At 38.2% G+C, this 25,659-nt stretch overlaps 1 pseudogene; it reads left to right on the top strand.

The window, feature by feature from the left end:
- The first annotated feature begins 23,861 nt into the window (after window positions 1–23,861).
- Window positions 23,862–24,403, top strand: LOC119532977 (annotated as a pseudogene).
- The last annotated feature ends 1,256 nt before the right edge of the window (window positions 24,404–25,659 follow it).

The following is a 25,659-nucleotide window of genomic DNA, read 5'->3' as shown; positions in this document are numbered from 1 at the left end:
TCCATCCTACATATTTTAATCTGTAGTCCCTTCATAATCACTCAGTGTTTTCTAATTTTCATTATCAGTTTTTTCTTCGACCCATTATTTATTTAGAAAGATGTTTTATGTATCAAGTTATATTATTTTCAAATATTTTATTATCAATGTGAAGCACATAGAACAACTAAAGGATAGGTACCCCTTCCTGTAGGGTGATTTAGCCACAGGAGTGTATATGGCTTAGAGAGCTGGGTTTTAGTCAGCATGGCACCTTTGCATAGACACAATGTCAGCAGGTTTAAATGCCCTTAGGCCAAGCTTATTAATTTTGTTGTTCAAATATTCTGCATCTTACTCATTTGGGGCTGCTCTATCCATCAATTAATGAAACAGACAGGTTACTTCACTGTGAAATTCTTCTTGTAATTCTGTCAGATTTATATATTTTAAAGCCACCAGGTTTATACAATTTTAGAATTGTTATATCTTCCTGGTGAATGACTATTTCCTCAATATGTTATGATCCTATTTATCTCCAATAAAATGCTTTTCAGTGACTCTATTTTATATAATATTAATATAGTTATAGCAGCTTTCTTTGAATAATATTTATTGGTTATTTTTTTATCTGTCATAACTTTCAGCCTTTCAGTGTCCTTATGTCTTATGTTGATGTCCTATTTATAACATAAAACTAGATTTTATGGGGTTTTTATTGTTCAGTCTGAAAATTCTTGTCCTTTAGAAAGTCTATATGTTTACATTTATGGTGAAGACCTATTTGCTTGGATTAATTTCTACCTTATTATTTGTCTTGCTTTTTCTATATTTTGTTTTTATTCTCAATTTTTACATTATTTTGGATTGAGTTTTGCTATTTTCTTAAAATACTTCTATAATAAATTGAAAGTCAAACATTCTGCTTCTATTCTTTGACTGTTTACTTTGACATCTTAACATGCCAACTTGACAACTTCTAGATTTAAGCAGTATATCACCCTCTCTCAAATAATACAATTAGATTATACAGTTACAACACTTTAAGTCCAATGACTGCCCTCATGAATTTCATGCTATCTTTCTCAGATAATATTTTTTAAAATCTTTTTTTTTTTTTTAATTTCCAGAAAGAACAAGGTGTCTTACCAAAGGGTTGGTACAGGGACCAGTAGCAATGTGAGATTTTAAATATGTGGCAAGCAATTAGTGAGAGGGCTTCTCATCTAATCCAGAGTTCAATATCAGAGTCCCATTTCTTGAGGGCCTGGGGTACTAAGCAAATTACTAAGAAATAAATGTATGCAAAGGGCATATAACAAGAAGCTGATTATCAGGGCCTGAGTAAAAGGTGAGGACAGCACACTGAAATATGGTAGAGAAGCCCTTTCATTAATATAAAGGCCAAAGTTCAAAAGTAGGCCATCAGGAAAGCTTGAATTGTCATTCTATTTAAAAGATGTGCTAACATGCCATAGTACAGAGCACCTGAAGTTCTAGGCATGACCAGAGTCTGGAAATTAAACTGGCCCTGTCTGCTCCTAGAATGAAATTGTCCTCTAAAAATTACAAAGCAGAGGATTGAGAGTTTGGAGGGCAAGTGAGCTAGGATGGTTTCTTATTTATATGCACCAATCATATTGGTTGTTTGCAAGTGAGGAGATGGGATGCCATCCATACTGATATTGGTAATAACCCTTGCCCTACAGTTCCACAATCATCTCTGTATCCTAGCAGCAGGGTATATAGAAGCTGAAATAGTGAAAGTGTACCATCTCTATGGATTTGCTTAAACCAAAAGCCACGTCTTTTTCTTCAGCTGCTTGGGCACCTAGGATAAGTTGAGGGTTAAGATTAGGCAGATAAAGCAAAATGATCATGAGGAAAGTAAAGTCTGTGGAATTTTTAAAGCTGCAGCTTGTATTCAGTGTAATAGGATGAAATAAACCAGTCCTGGCCAGAGCAAGAGAGAAATGGTCTGTGTGGGAAAGAGCTGGTTGGAGAAGCATTGGATAAATGTAATCAATATTAGCAGAAAGGTCAAGGAGAATGAGAGTATAAGGGAAAACTTGAGAGACAATTTGGAAAATAATCAATATCCTAGAAATTTAGAAGATTTCTGAAGTCATAAATACCAAGCTGGTAGGCATGTTTTTGCTGAGAGAAATCAGTGTGAGAAAACAGAAGGTCAATTGACTGACGGAGTAAAGATGGATTTTCTCATCCATCTGACAACAAGCATATGCTTCATGTGTTGTGATCTGCAGCTGTCTCTGGGGCTTTGCTCAGCTATGAATGTTATTTCATCATATGCATGACCTGTGGAAAAAATCCTATATCAATGATCAGGATTACTGCAGCGTGCACCTCACAGCTGCATTCAGTTTGTAAATAATTGAGTGAGATTCGCTGCCATAGCCGACCTCCCAGAAGAATTCAATATAGGACACAAAATAAAGTTAGGTCAGTGAGGTTCCATTTGGGGTTGATACAATGTGAAGGCCATGGTGTGATGAAGTATACTCAAGAATGACATCTGAAACAATAGTTCCCTGAGTTGATGAGCTCAGTAATGAATCTCTCTGTCATTTCCTTCCAGGACTGATTAAAATAGCACTTGAGTTCCTGAATATACTGAAGTGTATGAAAACGAAGCAAACAGACGTCTTGAGAAAAACAAGGCAGATCACAATCATATAAGAGGAAAGTCTCTTTATAGTGAATCCAAATCCCCTCAACAAATTAGTGAAGGAAAGTATTTCTTTTGTATAGATGAATTCTGATTTTGTGAAGGAGGCTTCCTCTCCAAGTGGGTTGATTATAACTTCTATCTAATGTAACTAAATCAATCTTAGGAATCAATTTATTACTTATATTATTTGCATCTTGTGAATAGATTCTGTCAGGGTATATATCTACTCAATCAAGAATTATTTACTAAGCACCAACTGTGTGCAAGTTTTAGTCTTAGTGGGTGAAACAAAGCTGAATCAGAGCCAGCCCCGGACCAGAAGGTGCACATAGACAATTAAGAAGATAATTTGCTACACATTGCTCACCATAATATGGCATAAATTGTAATATATTTCATCTTAGAAAGATGCAAAATATTGTAAAACTTCATTGTTTTTGTCCATTTTCTGTTTTTCTTTTGTTTTTTTTTTTAAGTTGGAGAGAGATCAGTGAAGGCTACATTGAAAATGGCTTATCTGAAGCAGACTTAAAAAAAAAAAAGAGGTGAGATCTACTTACCTAGGAATAGGGACTAAATGGCGAAACCCCAGAGATCAAAGGAATGGAAAAATGAATAACGGTTGAATTATAAAACTTGAAGTTACTTCAAGGGGACATTTGGTTCAAGTGATGAGTAAAATATCTCAGTCCAAAATAATCCCTCCTTTCCCTGAACTTCAATCATATTATATTAATGTTTATGATACATTACCTTCTTTTGTATATATCTTTTGATTTTGTGAGCCCTTAAGATGGGAATCATGTATATATTTATATTCCCACAGAAAGTGCTTAGTATATGGTAGGATGGCAAAAAAAAAATTTGTCTAGGTCAGAATAAACATACAGAAGAGAATGACCTTAGAACTGAAGTGTGTGACATACACGTCCTCTCATTGCTTTTTTTCTTTTTTCACATTATCATAACAATGTTTGATTTCTGCATCTTTTCATTCTTCTTAGTTTCCTTTATCCATTTTATTACAATCCTTAAAAATGCACATCTCATTGCTTTCTTCAATTTTCATGTGACATGACATCATTTCCTTCATGCCCCTCATTAGATTATTTAAAGTGCTCATCTCATTACACCTTCCCCATCTTGCATCTCATTACATCCCTTACACATGCACATCTCATTACACAGCCCTTACATATCTCATTAGACTATCCCATTTTTGAATCTCATTGTCATTTCATTTTGCATCTTATTACATTAAAACCTAGTTCCCATTATTTTACATAGCTTGAAAATTTATATACTCTCCCTTCCTTCATTTATGCATCTAGTTATACTGCCTTTCCTTTATGTGACCAGCTCATTACACTTTTCCTTTCACTCATCTCATTTCAGCCCTGAACGATGCCCATCTTATAGGATGCTCGCTGAGACACAGCTCATTAAAGCAGCTCACATATTCATCTCATTACAGCTTTTAAACATATATATATTATCACATAGAACTCTTCATGAATCTCATTAATATCCTGGAAGGTACTTATTTTACTATCCTCTTCTACTTATGCATCTCATCACAGCATCATAACTATACATCTCATTAAAATGTTTAAAAATTACTTTAACATATCCCTTTATTATATATTCCTTATAGTCTTCATATTTTCTAATATCTCAATAGATAAAATGTGCATTTACACAATTTTATGTGTACTAGAATGACTGCATGTCTCTCAAAAAGAGGTCTTTCTTAAATGTATTTCATATATATTTAAATTATCAGGTAACTACACTGATGCTTCTCAAACTGGTGGCCTAGGCATATAAATAGATAAGCGGTAAAAATAAAATTCTAATAATTTTGGATTAGTAGGTTTCTATCAGTTAATAAAATTTAATAAGTTAGCTAATTAATGAAAAACAAAGCTCTTATTTTGGAATTTCTTGGAGCTTTTTATATGCTACTGAGACCTATGAATATTCATGAATGAAGTCAGGTGTGTAGTGTTTCTCAGATGGATAGACCACACATTTTATTCACAGCCTATACATTTACTGTCCAGGAACTTGTGTCTGATAGAACACAGTTTAAGAAAGGCTGCATTATAATATTATATATACATACATACATATATATTCACATCTATATACAGTTCTATATTTACTATTAATTTTACTTGCAGCCCTGAATAACTTTCTAGTACTAATGATATTTGAGTAAGCGATTCATTGATTAATAACTCATCACAAGGCTCCCCAATTTGACGGATATCAGAGCCAGCTGAAGAATATCATTAAAATACAAAGACTCAGGCCTCATCATATTTCAGTGAACTTGGGCTTTTGTGTTCTTTATTAGTTCTCCAGATGATTCTGGTGGACACCAAAGTTTGTTAATAAAGAAATATGGGCTAATGTGCTATGCCTTTGAGATTTTGGGAATTTTTGTTACCACAGCCTTATCTAGCCCAGTCAGACTATAGGAAGTCCATTTTAGGGTTTTTGCAGAACTACCAGCGGATATTGGCCACTAATTCATTCACCATTCCAAACGTGGTATCATGTAAGAAGGTGGTAAAATCAGTTGTTAGTTGATTTTATGCAGCATGGAAAATCCAGCTCTGACCATTGAATTGCCACATTGTCATCAAAGTCAAGTGGAATGTGACATGTTAAGAACAACATACTAATCAGTGATGTGAGAATAATAATTTATCTTTTTTCCTTAATCATGTGCCGAGATACTGCTCCTATATTTCTTTGGACTGAGAGCCAGCTTGCTTTTGAAAAGGTATAGTCACTCTGTCTTCCCTGGAGCATCTGGGTGAGATGATTGTCTGGCATGGTGAACCAAAAGGAGAGGAGAACTTGAAAGACAAGAGAAAAGGGAGGGGAGAGACAAAAGTATAAGGGAAATGTGTGCATACTATAACCTCTTGAACTTTACCTAGAAGAAAAAAAATGTATAAATTTAGTAAATAAATAAAAGACCAAGAGAGAGAGAGACAAAGTAGAAAAGAAAAGAAGGAAAAAATGGTGGGGGAAGAAGTACAAGCATAAAAGAAGCATTGGGAAGGAAAAAAAGGCTAAATGAGAGAAAAAGAGTTTGTTGCATGCCTGCATGATTTTTTTAAGTACCTCAAAGTGTTTTTCTAATTAGATGAATGCAAATGATATAATGCTATTCATGAATAAGCAGATCAGTTTCTGCCACACAAATTGCATTTTCAGCTCACTAGTTTATAATAAATATTCACCAAGTGCATACTTCTTCAGATTGGGTCATTTAGAAACTTCTATTCCAATAAAAGTAAGTTTCATTTCCTTGACAAGGGCCACTAGCTGAAATGTCAATTGCCTGTCCTAATGGATGACACCTGTAAGTAAAATAAACATATTTTTAATGGAATAGATGGTCAAAGTGACCTTATCTCAAGATAGCATGCACTTTGCTGAATATTTATTGCTGAATTAAAGAGATCCTAATATGAAAAGACAGTAGTTCCTCTTTATTACCTTTCCTTGCTGTATGAATGCAGAAATCTTTAAATGCCTAAATTACCTTCAGAATTTACCAGTTATTGAGTAAAAATATAACACACATAATAAACACTATGTGTAATTTGAAATAAATCTGCCAGTTCACATTATAAATATTAATATGATGATGCTGCTGGAATTAACCACACATCTTTTCAACCAAAAATTCTCATTCCATGTTATCACTGATACCTTTATCTGTTAGTCTAAAACATTTATTTAAATTGCAGTATATTTTCAAACAATAGCAAACCAAACCTAGAGTTATTGCTAATATGAAATTGAAATGTCAAGCTGTATTTTTCAAGTTAAAGGTAAATTGATGATTGGGGTTTATTTTAATTCTTACCTGGGGAAAAAACCCCACACATATTGGATATTGGTAGAAGGTTTCAACCGACGACAAATGAAGAAATGGTATAATGAAGAAATTACATAAGATATTCATGTTACTAAAATTAGAGCAAATATACCAAAGAAATAATTCCATAAATTTTCTAATAAAATGTTTTTGATATGCTGAAGTAGATTTACAAAATCTAGTATTTTCAAATTATGAAGGAAACTTAGAAATCATCTAATTGAAGTCTTTCATTTTAAAGATTAATACATCAAATCCCAGAAATTTCAAAAGGCTTGGCAAGTATAATGGTTTGGATCTGTATTTATCCCAGAAAAAAAGACATGTTCTTAAACTTAATCCATTCCTATGAGTGTGAACTCATTGTAAGTAGGACCTTTTGAAGAGGTTACTTCATTAAGATGTGACCCACCTCAATCAGAATGAGTCTTAATCATATTACTAGAGTCTTTTATAAACAGAACGAAATTCAGACATAAAGAGAAAAAGCCACAGAGAGAGTAGCCAAAAGCTCAACATCAATGGAACCCAGAAGAAGGAAGAGACCAGTTGACACCACCATGTACCTTGCCATGTGATAAGCTAACGACCAAGGATCACCAGCAGCCAGCCCCAAACTCCACAGTCTTCAAGGAGAAAGCATCACTTTGATGATGCCTTGATTTGGACTTCTACTTTGCCTCAAATCTATGAGCTAATAAATCCCCATTTATGTCATGATGTTTGCTTGAACAGTCTAGGAAACTAAACAGCAGGATTCATACTCTTGATATCTGAAGAACTAAAACCATAGCCCTGATTCTTTGGGGAGAGGACTACAAGGTTCTTTGTTCAAAGTACTATGCTACTTGGCCTGAATCACAACATGGTCCTCAATATTCCTATTTCATATTGTTGCTTTGTACACACAGATTTCCTATATAACCTATGTATGAATCACCTATGACTACATAACAAATCACCCCAAAATGCAATGGCTTAAAATAATGTAAATTTAATAAATAATCTCTCAGAAATTTAAGAAAAGCTCAACTGGTAGATTCTGGCTTAGGATCTCTCATGAGTGTTCAGTCAGATGTTGGCTCAGAATGCAGTCAACTGAAGGCTTGAGCTGATGATCCACTTCCCAGACCTATTTCACTCACAGAACTGGCTAATTGCTGTTACTGGTTGGCCAGAACTCAGTTACTCTTAATGTGGTCCTATCCTCAGAGAGGCTGTCTTCATCCAAAGAGAGAGAGATCCAAGAGACCAAGACTGAAGTTGCAATGCCTTTTATGTCCTGCCTCACTGCCACTACTACCATATTCTGTACAGCATTCATGTAGGACCAGCCCTGATTAAATGTGGAAGGAGGTTGCACAAGGACATGAAGACCAAGAGGCAAGGATTATTGATTGGGAGCAATCTTGGAGGCTGTCTGCCAGAATCTGCCCTGTGGCCTCCAATGATTCATACCACTCACATAAGCAAAATGTACTTACCCACTCCTAAGTCCACAAAAGTCTTATTCCATCACAGCATGAGCTGAGTCCAGATTCTTATTATCTAAATAAGGTCCAGATGCAGATGAGACTCCTGGGTAGTGATTCCTCAAGTACAACTCCTTGAATGGAGGTCGTCTTGATCGCAAGACCTATAAACTAAAGAGACAACATATTTGTGCTTGCGCACACACATGTACACATACACACCAAACAAGGTGGGAAAGACATGGATTAACTGTTGCAGGCCCTCCCATTCAAAAAAGGAGAAACCAGGAGTCCCATGGGAATCACGGGTTCATACAAATTCTGAAACCCAGCCAGGCATCTTTTGGTAGCACCTTGATTGGGCCTGAGTCCTACACGCAGAGCTCTTGGCTCTGCTCTCTGGGTTCTTTGTTACACTATCTGAGTCAGCCTTCCTTTCTCCATGATAAATGGCCAATGTTTGTAGCTGAACAATATTCTCAGCCTGCTTCCTCCCTATAGCAGTTCAGAGGTCCAAAGGCCCCTTTTCATTCTGTATTGTTTCTGCCCCTTTTAATTCAAGGCAACAATGCTCAACATAGTACAATTACTTCTAAAACCTATGGGCTTTTTATGAAGCCTATTGACTTCATTCCACTAGATAATATCCATACCCACAAATAACCCCCTTTCTACTTTGAGACTCTAATAAATCTGCTGTGGGTAAAAACTATATTCTTAGAAGCTCTGTTGATTAATGAGAAGATCTATGGAGCATACTCTAAAGATTGTTAGAGAAACGTGCTTCTGTTTGAGGAACAACTTTAGATCTTTCTGAAGTTTTAATAAAGAGTTCCTCAGTCACACCATAAGATTCATCTTCAGACCAGTAGTCCTCAAACTGTGGTCCAAGGACCCTTGGAGATCCCCAAGACACTTTCAGGGAGTCTACAAGTTCAAAAGTATTCTCATAATGATACTAAGACATGATTTGCCTTTTTAATTCTCATTCTCCCATGTAAATAAAATCTTCCAGAGGATATATGACATGCAATATCACAAAAGACCAAATGTAGAAAAAGATATGATTCCACCTATCTTCCATTAAGTCAGGTATTAAAGAGATTTTCAAAAACGTAAAATAACAATACTCGTCTCACTAATTTGGGGAGTTTTGAAAATATGGTTATTTTTATTTAAAAAATTATTGTTTTGTTAACATGTAATGTGTAATTTTTTTCTAATGAATTAGTAAACATTTTTAAATTTCTCAATTATAATTTCTAAAATCAATAGATAAAACATACAAACAAAAGTGTCTTGAGAGCCTCAGTCATTCGTAAGAGGGCAAAGGAATCTACAGATCAAAGTTTGAGAACTGCCACTTTAGATACGTTTTATTTGCAAAAGAGTGTGTTTGTTCAACATATTGATTTGATTAGCTATTATTATAAATAGTGGCTCCAAATAGTGCAAATTACAATGACAAAAAATGCACAAGAAAAACCCGTATAGCAAAGAATCACATCAACTAGATAGTCACTGACTTACAAATGAGTAGTATTTGAAATGGTTTTTGTAAGATAACAGTCCAACATTCAAAAATATATTTTTTCTATAAAAACAGTGTGTGGACCCCACTGACCCAATAATGAATCTTTCACGCTGGATCCAACATGCAAAGGGCAGTAGCCATCTGATTTTTCTTTTGATTGAGGAGGCCAGGAACAAGCAAGATCTCACATGGCTTCAACAGATATGGATAGATCAAATGTGCAAAGTCTAAACCCATTCAACCCATGAGATGAAGAGGAAAGTGCAGGTGCAATACAAACATATTCACTATGTCTATACAGTAGAAAATATTTTCCTAGGGTAGTTGACCTAGTAGTAGAGCTGTCTTAATAGCTGAATCAGAACAAGTCATGGGTTAGTCATTTCCAATCTAGCCAAAAGCCCAGAAAAACTTAATCATATTGTTGCTATTAATAAAATATTACATGATTTTTAAAAGTTACCTCCAAAGAAAGACTTTTTTTGTTAGAGTTTAAAGTTTAAAACTGGATATTAAATGAAGCCGATTCTTAAGTAAGATTTCAATTCTGTTAGGTGAAACAGTGAGAGTATCTTAGCTTTCAGATCATTTTGTGCATTCAAGAAATGTCTGTCACTTCACTTTAGTTCCATGCTCAATCATTTAGAACAAAACACAACACAACAAAAAGTCCTGATCCATTCTGCCAGCTCAACAAAAGGCTTTGTATGGGTATGTGTTAGAAAGTAATTATGAGGTTTTTATTTCACTAATTATTCTTCAGCCTTTGAAATGTCAGTGTAGGTCAAAGTAGCAGCCAATGTTTTGAACCAGATCTGAATTCAAATAAGGAGTCCACTGCAGGAATAACAAGAAAAGGAATCAACAATAAAGTAATTTGATGTTGTATGTAGCAGAAAATGAGACCCAAGGTCAGAAGAATTTAAAGTTTCCATCCATAGGAAAACTCCCAAAGTGTCATGCAAAATTTATTTCTTAGACATGATTGACGATGCCTTTATTGTCCATACTCCAATGATGCTCTAAGGTAGTATAAGGTGAGACTTAGAAATGAGATTATTTTTCAATACTTTTAAAATTAAAAAATCATAAAGGGCTTTTCCTTCAAAGTAGCCAGCTTGGGAGATTATACACTCATTCTAAATATAGTAAAAGTGCTCCAAATATTTTCCTTAATTCTTCTTCAGTAGTTATTTTCTGAGCAGATTTTATTAATTAATTTAGGGATTGATCTCATTATCTTGTAACAAAATTTCACTTTTATAAATGTTAAATTGTGACACTTTCTAACTTCAATAGAAAAGGAGGAGACCCTCAAGAAGAGAACATGAGTAAGGCAGGTAAATTGATTGACTGCCCCTTATGATAACTAATATGCAGGAATAAGCTGATTTTTCTTTAATTAATTATCTCAGGAAGGTTAGTAGACTTAGGTGTAGCACTGATTTCCCTGACCCCAAACCCTCAGGATCAGTTCAGTTTATACAATGAAAGCAAACCAGATTGGAGTAAAGTGATTCCATTCATTTCAGTCATGCTCATGACTGATACCCAGTGTCATGACCAAATTGATCACACAATGGTCCTCATCAATCTTTGCAACAGTAGAATTGAGCAGGTTAGTTGTGCTGCGGTCTGTTCATTTCACCTTGTGTAGCTACAGCTCAGTCTGAGAGGAGAAAACAGCATAAGTTAATTTAGGATAGAGGGTTCCCTCTGAAGGTTTATGACAATCAACTTATTTCTCTTCTTTGTTCTGAAATCTTGATGTCTGGTGTTTCTGGCCCCTTACTTCTTCATGGGTGGTCCTCAGACCTGCAGCTTCAGCATCATCTCAGGGCTCTTCCCAAAACTACTAACTCAGACTGCATTTAGCGAGACCTGTCCCCACATCCATTCTTTCTCTGCATCTTATTTTTGAGAAGTACTGGTCTGACCCCTAGCTACTTTTGTGGATGATGGCACTCTTAATATTTAGCAAGTGAGTTGTTCATAAGACGGTCTGGGATATTCTGTACAGCTTGAGACCAGGAGAGGGGCTTTGGAAGAACAGGCCAAGAGACCAAAATGAGGATTTCAGAAAAATCTCTCTGAAACTAATTCTCTCAAAGCATCACCTTCACCAGAACTTGAACTGTTTCTGGAACAGACATACTCTCTGCAGGTAAACTGATTCCTGACACCCTAGCCAGCAATGTCCAACAGAAACATAATGTGAGCCACCTATATAATTTAACGTTTGCTAGTAGCCACATTAGAAAGGTAAAAAGAAAGAGGGTAAAATTAATTTCAATATTACATTATACTTAACCCCACAAATCCAGATTATCATTTCAATGTTTAATCAATATGAACAATTAATGAATAATTTATATTTTTTGTACTATCTTCAAAATCTGATGTGTATTTTATACACATCATTTTATTGAGCATTTCAAGTGCTCAATAGACATATGTAGCAGTGTTTACTGGACTAGGGATTTCTGTTATGGTCTAAGTTATTACTCATTTTTTGCATGTGATTTATTTCCCCCAAAACTGAAGCATGCTGAAGTAAGGTTTTATTAAGATATTAACTACTCCCAGCAAGTTCTGCTTCTTTGCAACTTAGTAAGTTAGATGAGTAGTTCCTCTTGGCTATTATTCTTGCTTATCCCCAGAAAACTGAACATGAGAAGAAACTCAATTGACTTCCCAGGTCCCCCATTGTGGTGGAAGTTGGGCTTCTCTAATCCTCAGTTTCTTTTTTTGTTAAAAGAGAGAAATAATGGCATCTCCCTCACAAGGTTGTTGTGAGGATTCATTCAAGATAAAGCATGTGTGTGGCCCATTGCAAGGGTTCAATAAATGCTATTTATCATTATTTTTTTATCTCCTTTTAACCTCAAAAATATTTAAGAAACTAAAAATTTTGTTGAAACCCAGGATTGGAGCAGTAAGAAATCAGGTGTAATGGACTTGTAAGCTCCAACTACAAGGAGAATACCAACTCCCCAAATCAGATCTTTTATGTCACATCAGCTTTGTCTGGGCTAATTCAATTATGTGCAAACATTGTTTCTGCCAATTAAAGAAACAAGGGAAATGATGTTTCAAGGTACTACAATGTTTTCAAGTGAAATTGGATTTATGCATTGCAAAAAATATATTGGTTTGCTACTTCTGAAAGGTCTTCACTTGACGTAATTTATGGCTTGGAGCATGTTAACCTTCTAAAGACTTTAGAATAATAAACACAAACTGCTCTAATGAAAGTTTATACCCATCTCTTTCTCAGAGGGCTATATTTTTTACAGGGCAGAGTAATAGATATCAAATCTGCTATTGTTTAACCATTCTGGATTTTTCAAGGACAGTGTTAATAGTTGAGTGCTTTAAATGGAACTGACGACAACATATACATCTCTAAAAGAATGCCAGACACCGCAGACAGTTCTCCAGTAGAGTTTGGCTATAAAATCAGTTTGCTGAAAAACAGGCTATTTCCCATCCCGAGATTCCAGGCATCCTCCGTTTTATTTTTCAAAGTGAACAATCTGATGGAAGTTCAGCTTTACCCATTTTCAATGGGCTTTTAAAATACATTCTTGACTAAAAATATTTCTGTATTACAAAATCATGATTTAGCATCTCCTCTTCTGCTCCAGTATCCAGATTTTCTTCTCTTTTCCCCAATTCCATGATTAAGCAGAATTTCTATATTTTCTAACAAGGACATTTAAACAGGTTGCAGATTTTCAGGCTTGTTTTGTCTATGGTTTTAAAGATGCAAAGAACTTTGTTTAAATGTATTTGATTTTCTTTAGAGTCAACATTCCTTCTTGCATTTAAATATGATGATATAAATCAGGGCTGACACAAAGCGCAGTCTACAGGCTTTGCTGGTTTAGTATTTACGCACCTCCTCCACAGACTGCAGCGCATTCTACTGTTTATAATCATCACTATTACACCAAGCAAATAAACATTGTTATAGTTTACATATAAAGCAGCTCCTGCATAGAAAAGACTCATGAAGATACAGGATAATGTAGAAAAATCACAGAACTCCAGACTGGCAGACACGTCGTATAGTGCAGCTGCATGTTATGCGGATGTTCAGTTCCACGGTGAAAATTGAACATCCCTTAAATTTTCCGTAAAAAACAGTACACAAGGCAACATTTTAGAGACTAGCAGAGTGTTGCTTGAAGTTCAACAAACACAATTTGTCCTCCAGCTTTGAAACAGAACCACATTTTCTTTGATTAAACACCAAATGACGTGTCGGTTTGCATTTGGGGTCAGTGTTCTATGAAAAATGTGCACCTCTGAATACCAGAAAGGCTATTCTCGCACTGTGAGACGCTATTATTGGGAAAGGCTTCTGGCTCGTCTGCACTCTGAAGTGAATACTCTCTGCAGCATATGGAAGCTTCTGCCTGTGGTGAATTTACCTTTTCATCATCTTTGTCCTCCCTTCCAGTTACCTGCTAACTCCCCCTTTCCTCCTTCCTGGTCCCTTCTCCTTCCTTATACCCCTACCCTTTTGTTTTTCTCCTTTATACAGAAAGTGTAAAATTGGATGTTTATACGAAGATTATGTAATGCATTTCCATTGTGCTTCTGAGAGATGTGCTTTGTCAGACCAATATTACAATTCAGGTCACAGAACCAAAGACATTTTTCCAGCTAGAGGAGAATTAGAGATAACCCTGTGAAGTGGATTGCAAATTATATTTTAGCAGTGGAATCTTTGGTTTAAAGAAAATTCTACATGGTATCAAAATATATGAAGTTGATGAAAGTGGAGCTGCTCTTTGAAACAAAGAATTAAGCAGGGCCCAGAGCCCCACATCCTTGTCTTCCCTCTTGCCTTCAAGAAATCCTGGGTCTCCTCAGAAAACAATTTAAAATCCTTGATCTCATGCTACCCCCTGTCTGAGGACCAGAAAGATCAAATATTTTATCCCAGTTTACATATTTTCTAAGTTGCAAGGATACAACTACAACCCAGCTTTCTTGATCTGTTACAGGTGATTTTGTCTTTATTTTCAATTTTAAATTCAGTGCTGAAGAAAACAAAGGGTAACCTTGGATGAAGGGTAAATAGTTATGTAAATTCAATAAACATTTATTTAGCATTTACACTGTGCTAGGCAGTAAGCGGGTGTAACAAATACGAACAGATCCACTCTTTTAAGGAGTTTACAGTCTGGTAGATAGAAAGAGGCATATACAGAAAGTGGAGTTTGGGAGGAAACAAAATGCGGAAAGAGGTTTCAGCCTTGCGTGGGGACCCATGGAATGGTTTATAGATGAAGTAGTTTTGAGATGTGGAAAAACAGGAGATAGTCGGGAAAAGGACATTCCAAGCAGAGCATGCAGCATGTGCAAAAGCAAGGAGGAATGAAGGGGCATCACAGATTCCAGGAACCGCAAGTTGCTTTGTAGAACATACACTGAAGGAGGGATGGTGAGTAGTGAGGTTTGACAGGTAGAAAGGACAAAAAAACTATTTATCCTGCGAGGAATTGGGTATCATTCAAGAATTCTGAGCAGGAAAATGACATGATATGATCTGAAAGTTAAAAAAATCATTTTGCCATGAGGAATATGAAAATTAGATCTACTGCAGTGAGGGTGAGGATGAGAGACAAAGTGAAGAGGGCTTAGTTATATACTGGAGGTGATGGATGATGGTAAGGGATAAAATAGGGTCAAGTTTCTGGTTTGGGCAAACTGGTAGATGGTTATCAGACCCAGGGCAGGAGATACAGAAAGGAGATCAGATTTTAAGCTTGGAGAAAAGGATAATTGGTTTGGTTTAGAATACACTGATTTTGGGACAGTTTGGGATCCTAATGGAAAAGTCTCTTTTGCTTTTAGAGAAGATGCTGAGAAGTGACACTGAGCCAAAGATTTTTTTTTTTTATGGGGCATTTAGGGGGGTGAGCTGCATCAGGTTATATTTCGTAACTGAAGCCTTGAATAGTTTCCTGGAGAGACTACATTGTGACCTGTCTCCTCTGCTCTCCTGTCTTTAAAAGATAAGAGAGCAGAGGAGAGAGCTCTCAAAAACTCGAACATCTAAGTGAAAGTTATGAAACGGACAACCCCCAAAAAAGACTGTGAAGGGGCCACCAGAGCTATGAGGGACAACCCAGAGAGAGAAATGTCATGTGGACCAAACAAGAAGAGAACCTCACAAGAAGTAGTCAATGGGGTCAAATTCTACAGTGAGGTCACATAAAAGGAGAACTGAAAACTACTGACTGCATTTGGCTATAGGGGATTGTTTGTGATCTTTGCTGAGCAGTTTAGCCGAGCAAAGGAGACTAAAACCTAACTCTATTTGAGGAACAAATATAAAGTGAGAAATGGACATAATTATTTTAGACTGCTATTTTAAGAAACTTTCCTATGAAAGGTAAAGTAAATATAGGTTTTTAAGATCCAGGAGAGAGAAATGACAAAGAAGTACAGCCCAAGGAAGGGCTAAGAACAGATTCCCAAACCCAGGAGGTGGTGATAGTCTTGAACAGACAGAAGACAGGTGCGAATTGAGACATTTCTAAATAGTGGAGAGAACCTGAGAGTATTCTTACAAGACAGCTAACTACTGGAAGTGAAAGAAGAGGTGACAGGACAAAATAAGAGTTTGGAAGAGTTCCTGAATACAATGGCTGAGGACAGGAAACATACTGATAGGGTCATGCACAATAAGTGCCCATTAATATTCAATTTATAACTGAGCTTAAGAGACATTAATTTCTGGTTCCAAACTAGCTCTGGGCAGATGTCCACCTTTAGTCCTGGAGTTGGGCATGTGGCAATGACGTGGTGAGACGCAGCTACATTATACCCAAGCGTCAAGAGACATTGGAGCAGACAAGGAGGAAAGTGTTTTAAAATTATTAAGAAACTCAACTTCCCTCAAAGATTTAATCATGTATCTCTAAATTTCATCCTGACTTCCTATGGTTTTTGAGTGGAGACAGCCAAATGTCTCCTCTCCCTACCAGCAGCATATTCCCACCATTTTCTGTTTCCTTTCAACTCCACTTTCCATTTTTCAATGTCCTTAGGATAAGCAATGACAATAGGAGATCCTTCAGTCTAGAGGATGTCTGTGTCCACAGAGGCTGTTTGTAGCAGTACATTAGAGGGCAGGTATGTTTTCTCCATTCTGGGGAGATTATACTGTATACATAATCAGTAACACTCACTATCTCAATATGGCCAGTTAATAACAATCTGTCTTTCCAAAGGTCCCAATGAATTCAGAAGCTGTCGCCTTGCAGAGTGTTTTTGCAACTGAAATTGCTTTTAGAGATAGTAAAGGGAAAAATCAAATTAAAACATTTCCCTCCTACCCTTTTGCTACCTCCTTGGAAATCGTTAGTTCAAATGACAGTTAGCCAAGCAATAGCAATTCAATAAAAACAACCACATCCATCTCAGTGAACCATGTCACCAGCTTGGCTATTCTATTGGCTGCTAATTAGCAGTGACACACATTAATGGCCCCGGCAGTGGGGTCAACACAGCCTTAGTAGTGCTTAATGATAGGTACGAAAGTCTTTTCTCTAGCTCCATGGAAAGAGAGGGGAAATGGAAGTCACTTGATGAGCAGCTATCACAAGGAAACAGCCTCTAGAAAGCAGCAGTCTTCCCGAACTTGAATGAAAGGAAAATACTGCATGAAAAACAGTCTCTGAGTAATTTTATGCTTGTTTTAACAAAAAGAGACCACCACCAGCAGGGTGGTGAGGTCAGGATTGGGCCACGTCTTTATTCCTAAACCTTTCCTCCAGTCCCTGTGTTGGTTTTCCCTGGGGGTGGGGGAGCAAGGGGGACCTACCCATGGCTTCCCAAGCATCATGACCATGGCCCAAAATGTGTGACAGTAGAATCAGCAGCTGCCCAGATGGGCTTACAAGTCTTCCTCAGAAGAAATCCCCCTTTACTCCAGATTGGTTCTTCAGGTGCAATTGTGTTACTTGGTCAAGATTATCCAATAATTAATCCATCTTTGTACCCTCAGGCTTTGCGTGGTTCCTGGCAAACAGCAGATACCCATTAAATATTTGTTGAATAAATGAATACCACCACCACTCCCCCACCCACCCGCACACACACACACACAATTGTTTTCTACCCCTATCCCAGAGCAAGGTCCTGAGAGGCTACAAGACAACTTTGCAATGAGGATGGTGGTATATGATGTTCAGGAACAGCTAGAGAGTAAAGAAAGGAGGGTTCTGGGTAATAAAAGCAGCTTGAGGGCCTCAGGCACCTGTCAGGAAAAAAGATGAAAAGGGATGGTAGCAAAGACAAAGGTGTTTGCCTCTGAACCTCAGCAGGTCATCTGGGGACCTTTCTCTTCTGGAGAGGAATGTGAATCCCAGTTCCATACTCCGATGCTTCTCTTTTCTGTTGCCCCCTTTCCCAATCTCCAAGGGAAGCAGACTGTGTTTGTTTGTTATGCACAGCACTGCAATACACAAACAGATTGACATAAATTTATGCCAGCCTTTCTTGTTTAAAAACATGAATTATTCAAGAAATATTACAATATTAATTAGAAATCATCAAAATACGAGTGTTGGGGGAGGGAAGAATGAGATGGCGCATTAGCAGAATAGCATTTAGCCCAAACATAAAATGTGCCAAAGCTGCTTAATCACTGTTTTGATAGTCAAAATACCATAACACCCGTTTCACAGAACAGGGGAAAGGAAGCCTCTTGGAAGCCTCTGCTTCCCATTATTATGGGAGAGATTAATTATTTATGGAGCTCTGGCAATGTACTGGGTGCTCCAGAAGACACAAATAAGACGAGGTTCCTGCCCTAAGGGCGGAGGAGCGAAATCAGAGCGGCACAGAGTTCTGACACACACACCCTGCCGGTGATAAATCATCAAGGTGATGAGGGGCTTTTGCTCAGACTCTTCAGTTTGCTTAATGTTTTGATTTTTCAGCATTTGGAAGAATCACAAAGTGGATGTTGTTACTAAAGAATGCCATGGAAAATGTAAGCTATCAAGAGGCCTATTAAAGAGAAATATATATAAATCAGGAAAGTCAATGGCACCTTTACAAACTATGGAGGACAACAGGAAAGATCCCAGACACTGAAAATATTTACTGAATTGAGTGACTCAAGTCTGAAGGATTCACTAGTGATGGCGAATATTGCATATTTGTTATGGGTCCACAGTCTACCATTGTTATGCAAAATACACACATGGCATAACCTCTGCAAATTTCAAAGGTTAAAACACCGGTAAAATGCGTATATCATAGGTACAAATACGACACTGTCCGTGACATACGATGATCACTTAAAAAAGAGCTCCAAAGGTGGTTGGTATAGTTGCGCGTCATGAAAGAAAAGGACAGGAAATGAGCCAGTTTATCTCAGTTTCAAGTGGGGCCATTTTGACAGCTGAATTAACTATTTCAGGGTGGTAAGGTATTATCCTGAGGCTGCTGCCACAGAACACAAATAGAATACTAATGATCTTAATTGGTTAAAATAGCTTCCAACTCGGCACCAGAAGACATTGAATCAATGTGCAAGTAATTATCATCCCCTGCAGAATACAGGCAGAAACGAGTAGAATCAGGGCTGCAGAGAGCCAATATTGAAGGCCAGTTTATCCTCATGCCCCCATTCAGCTGAATTTACGTCCAGGAACGGACTATGGTCAAGTCCAAGCACAATCAGCACTGACTTTTGCCAACATATGAACGGGTCATGGCAAAAGGAACCACTGGATCTTTCAGTCATATCTAAATTGATACGACCTCAAAACAAGCCATGTGTATCCAGGCTATGTTGTTTCTAACCTCATTTAGAATCAGCCTAATCCATTGCATGATGAAAGCACTTGGATTACAGTTCCTTGAGAGTAGGGACTTTGTCTTATCCCCCATGGAAATCCCAGGCTACCCCTACACAAATTGAAATGAAGAGATGGAAGATGGGGGTTGTAGATGATGTAGCTGGGATGAAAAGCCAGGAAATCAAATGAGCCTAAAAAGAAGCATGTGGTAACTGAAGGAGAAGGAGTGAATCCAAGAGCAAGAGATGGGCAATCAAAGGAAAGATGAATCAGAAAAAGCCAATGGTAGAAACAAGGTGGAAGTCTAAAAGCCATAGCAGGTCCAAGTCTTGGGAACAGTAATCATCATGGAGGAAGAGATGAGTGAATTCTCTAGGGCCGAATCCAGCTGACTGTTCATAATGTGGGTGTTTCCTCTCCCAGGATGCCTTAAAGTTGCTGAGGGAGTCTTTGGACATTCAGTACCAGGCTCCCAGTATGCTCAATAAATATTTTTTGGGTGGATGACTCAATGTCTTTAATTTCTGTTCGAGTCCATCAAGAAACCAACAGGTGTTCAGGGAATCTAAATTAATGTACTTCCCACTCAACACATATAAATTGACCAATATTACTAACAGTACTGGAGACATGGGTTCGAACAAATGTGACTATTTATAAAAATCACAACTAAGTGAGGCACATATAGATTCTTATAAGTTGGGTAGTTTTCCAAACTCATTAGGCTGTCTCCAAAAAACAGTGGGTTTGTAACATGTGCATTGGCTCCTTTCATACTGCCTAGGATTACCCTATATTCCTTCTGCTACTGATCCTTTTTTGTGTGCCTCTGAACCCCGTCTCTTCACTCTGATAAAATAGCATGAGAATATGCTTTCAATCACTCTCAGTTACCCATGTATAGGTAAGTATTAACCAACTCTTTTTCTCATCTCAAAGTACACAAACACACACAGAAAAGAGAAAACCAGTATATTAACCTTTTCATTCAATCCACTTATTTTTTTAGAAATGTTTTTTTTATATTCCAGGAGCTGGAATAGGACTTATTTTTAAGGCTGCAATAATAGGCTGCAGTAATAGGCCAGGAAAACAACCAGCAGAATAAAATGAAGATACAAATCCATTTGGAAGAAAATACAAGCGTAATGAGATACTTGACCCCCCACAAACATGACCTCACTAGCTGATCAAAAGCACTGTACTTTCCAGATAATCAGGATACAATGTAATATAGTAGAAACTGCCCAGGTTACAAGATCAACTGTCACAGCCTGGGTTTTCTTGAGTTCATGTTTATAAGCTCTGAACATGGCTGCAGAATAAAAAGCTCAAAAAAAGCATACCTCCACTTGACCAGAGGGGCTTCTGGATTGATTCATTAACTGATCAGGCTGAGTCCAAGTTGATCCTTCAAAGACTGTGTCTGCAACCAAAGCAAAATACAGGGTGGAGGTAGTAACAATGATGACAAAGTTTGACCTCAAATGGTCATGATCCAGTTAGCATCATGTACTAATCCTCTTATCACTTCCTCTGGGAAGTAATGTAGGCCAAAAAAAAAAAAAAGTGCAACACGTCTCAAAGGGAAAATTTTAAGACGACTAGAAATATACACACACACAACACACATGCACACACTCAGCTCCATGTTGTACATGAATATAAAAAATACTTGTAAAAATTAGGTAACTTCAAACTCTCTAGTAGGTAAGCTCCGACTGATTCATTGGAAACCTCCTGGATCCAATGGGCTCTTCTTGGAAAAGGAAACACATTCCAAAGACCCAAACCAACAACGAATCCCAGACTGGAGGTCAGCCTAGATGGACTGAGGGTTCTCAGAGCCACCATTGTGAAGACGCCCCTGAGAATTACGATAGCGCTTTAGCTCCCACAGCCAAAGTGAGAGCCTGGTCCCTCTGCCTACAAGCTAAGAGGTCTTGCCCTATGTTGCATACCTCTTCCTATTTCTTATTAGAAAAACAACAACTCAGAAAAAGGGCATTTCTCCTGTTGCAAGGCTAACACATGTAGCACTCACAAGTTTAGTCAACCATAGGCCTGAATGAAAACTCCTGGTGGTCCACATATGTCTGGAGGAGGACACCATAAGGACTTCTTATGACCCTCCCCTAAACATTCTTCTACTTAGTCCCCCACAACATTCTCAGTACAAGGATTTCCAAATATCAGTTTCCGACGAATGCTAATTAGAGTTAGTGTATACCATGACAGATATTAACATTGCCAAAAGTAGCATGTATGCAAGTGTGTCAAAACTGCAGCAACAGAGGATCTAAGATGGTGGCATAGAGAGGAGTGGAAGCTAGTTAGTCCCCGTGGAACAACTAATAAACAACTAGGAACAACTAGTAAATAATCTGGAATAACTGTGGGGGAACAAACGTGACTGTCCACTCATACACCAACCAGAATTAGGAGGAATGACTGAGATCACAGCATAAAATCTGTAAGCAAAAACTGCGGATCCAAGCTGGGAGCTCCCTCCCCTCACAGCCCGAGCTGTGAAGTCTTGTGGTAATAGAGAGCAGCACTCTCCAAGCAAGTGAATATAGCTCAGCCCAGCTCCAACTGGGGTTTTAATTAACAAATGTGGACTGCTCGATACAAGATATGAATCCCCAACAAGCAGACAGAGGCTTTGGGTGACAACTGACCTTGGAGAGTCAAAGGGTGGGTGCAGACTGGCCCTGAAGGGGGCTTTCTGTCCCTGTTTTGGCTCATGGAGAAAGCCTCAGCCATTTTCAGTTCCCAGTGCTCTGACCCAGTCAAGGGTGGAGATAGCACAGGCAGAGAGACCACTGAAATGCTAATGACCTCTCCCTAGGGGGCTGTCTTCCCTAGGCGGAAAGAGGTGAGGCCCAGCTCTAATACCTGCCTTCCATTCAGAACCAGACCCCAGAGACTGGGGGAAAACAGCCATGGGCCACACCTCCTTACACCAGTCTGGAGTTACAGGCTGACAGGCACCACCTGCTGGGCAGAAAAGCACAGTGACCTGAGGCCTCACAGGGTATACCAATTTTCTAAGACACCTTCAGGGAAACCAGATACTGAATAGTTCTTCCTTCTGGGACCAGAGCCCATTTTGGTCTGGGAAAACTTGATTGGGGTAACCAAGAAAACCATGCCTAGACAACAGAAACTACAACCTACACTAAGAAAAATGAAATTATGGCCCAGTCAGAGGAACAAATTTACACTTCAACTGAGATACAGGAATTGAAACAACTAATACTGAGTCAATTCAAAAAGTTTAGGGAAGATATGGCAAAAGAGATGAACCATATAATGAAAATACTGGGCATACATAAGGCAGAAATTGAAAGTTCAAAAAACCAACTGGCAGAATCTATGGAAATGAAAGGTATAACACAACAAATGAAAGACACAATAGAAACATACAATAGCAGATCTCAAGAGGCAGAAGAAAACACTCAGGAATTGAAGAACAAGACACCTGAAAGCCTACATACAAAAGAACAGATAGAGAAAAGAATGGAAAAATATAAGCAATGTCTCCAGGAACTTAAGGACAAAATGAAAATCAGGAATGTATGTGTCATTGGTGTCCGAGAAAGAGAAGAGAAGGGAAAGGGGGCAGAAGCAATAATAGAGGAAATAATCAATGAAAATTTCCCATCTCTCATAAAAGACATAAAATTACAGATCCAAGAAGCGCAGCATATCCCAAACAGAATAGATCTGAATAGGCCTATGCCAAGACACTTAATAAGCAGATTATCAAACATCAAAGATAAAGAGAGAATCCTGAAAGCAGCAAGAGAAAAGCAATCTATCACATACAAAGGAAGCTTGATAACACCATGTGTGGATTTCTCAAGAGAAACGATGGAGGCAAGAAGGAAGTGGTGTGATATATTTAAGATACTGAAAGAGAAAAACCACCAACCAAGAATCCTATGTCCTTCAAATATGAGGGAGAGCTTAAAATATTCTCAGACAAACAGTCAATGACAGAATTTGTGAACAAGATACCTGCTCTACAGGAAACACTAAAGGAAGCACTTGCAGACAGAAAGGAAAAGACAGGAGTGAGAGGTTTGGAAAACAGTTTTGGGAGATAGTAGCACAGCAATGTGAGTACACTGAACAAAGATGACTGTGAGTATGGTTGAAGGAGGAAGGTTGGGACCATGTGGGACACCAGAACAAAAGATGAAGGATAAAGACTGGGACTGTAACAATTGTAATAAAAGGTACAAATATGTTTAAAAAATAAAAATAATAAACTGCAGCAACAGGCTGCAGCCTGGAGGCTCCAGGGACAGGGAAGTCATGCTCGCATCACAGAGGTGCTAGCTAGCAGGTGTCTATAGGCTATGTTCATTTGAAACTTCTCCACTGGAAATCACCTGGTATTACTAAGTGTCCACTATAGTCAGGATTTGCTGCCTGATTTCTTACCATGTCGAATGAAGTAGAGACAAGTACAATCAACAGGCAGCCTGACCAACAGGCCACACCAAAAGCCCCATCAAAGAAGGAAAAGAATAAAGGCTCTGAAAAGGCAGATGAGTATCTCTTGGCCAGGTTTAAAGATGATGGTGTGAAATGCAAGGCCAAGCTAATTGGCATTGATGATGTGCCAGATGCAAGAGGGCATAAAATGAGCCAAGATTCTATGATGAAACTAAAAGGAATGGCGGCAGCCACTCAGTCTCAAGGACAACACAGACCAAAGTTCTGAGTCAATATTTCACTTTCTGAGATAAAATTAGTTGATGAGAAAACTGGGATAATACAACATGAACATCCAGTGAATAAAATTCCTTTCATTGCCTGTGAAGTGACAGACAACTGAGCATTCAGTTATGTATGTGGAGGAGAAGGCCAGCCGTTTTTTGCCATAAAAATAGGGCAACAGGCCAAGCCACTGGTGTTGATCTTAAGGATATTTTTCAAGTTATCTGCAGTGTAAAGAGAAAAAGAAGAAAAAAAAGAGAATGAAGAAACCCACAAAACAGTAGGGAATGGGAACGAGAGCCTCCTGAGATTTGATAACCAATCTAACAAATTGAAATTGGGTATTGACCAAATGGATTTGTCTGGGGACATGTCTATACCTCCTAACCTAAGTAGTCCAACATCTTCAGCCAGTGCTTCCTTCCATAAGATCTCTTTGCTCCTCTCATCTCAGAATCTTCATGCCAGACGTCACCCACAGGACAACCTGAAACCCAACAGACCAACCCTCTGGATCGCTTCAAAACAAGTGTTTCTGTCCTAGTAGGGCCCCTTATGGGTCTAGGTGGTATACCAGTTACACCCCCTCAGGCAGGACCATGGAACCCCCTACCATCTTTAGTCTTCAGTCAGTCCCCTTTAATAGTCCCAGGAGCTATTGCAGGTGGTCAACCTTCTGGATTTGGTCAGTCACTGATTTTTTGGCATAAGTCCAGCTGTTCTGGGTTGGATCCAGCCTTCATCCTTTGCGTCCTCAACTTCCTTTCTAGTCTCTGCTATTTGGGGCCCTGTAGCATCCATAGCAGCTAATGCTTGGCCATCAACAACCTCCTTGGGGAATTCTTTTCAGGGCAGTATTTTCCCAGCTCCTCTGTCAGCACAATCCTCTTCTATGCTCCCATCTCTTCTGATTGCTCCTCCTCAGCCATCTCCCAGAACTGCTGTTGCACAGGACATCTCTAATGATTCCTTCGCTGCCTTAGACCCACTAGGGGATAAAGAAGTTAAGAAAGTGAAAGCAATGTTTAAGTACGTAACAACTGTGGTGGTCACCTATTGTACCTGTAAGGAAGGGAGAGCAGACTTACTTTGGGACTTCCAGTGCCTTCTCTAGTTATTTTCACAGCAAAGTTGGCATTCCTCAAGATAATGCAGCCCATGATGACTTTGATGCTAATCAACTGTTGAGCAGGATCAATGAACTACCAAAGCCAGCTCCCAGACAAGATGTCCTGCCAGTTACCAAATCTGCTGACAATGTATTTGAGAACCCCTTCCCTAAAGGTTCTTTCATTTCATCACCACAAGTCCCTGTGGCTCCTCAACCCACAGCTCCTTACATATGTAGAGATCCTTTTGGAAATCCATTTGCCTAACTTCTGAACTTGGTATGCTGATGATCCAGAGGAACAAAAAGGTTGGCTTTTTTTAGCATTCAAGGACAAAACTAATAGCCAGATGTGTCCTGACCTCTGCCCGTGTTCCAGCTTTGACATATTATCTGCAGCCTTATTTCCTGT

This window comes from Choloepus didactylus, chromosome 4, assembly GCF_015220235.1.
Source record: "Choloepus didactylus isolate mChoDid1 chromosome 4, mChoDid1.pri, whole genome shotgun sequence".
Lineage (NCBI taxonomy): Eukaryota > Metazoa > Chordata > Mammalia > Pilosa > Megalonychidae > Choloepus > Choloepus didactylus.
Note: the sequence above shows the minus strand (reverse complement) of the source record. Positions and strands in the feature narration are given on the sequence as shown.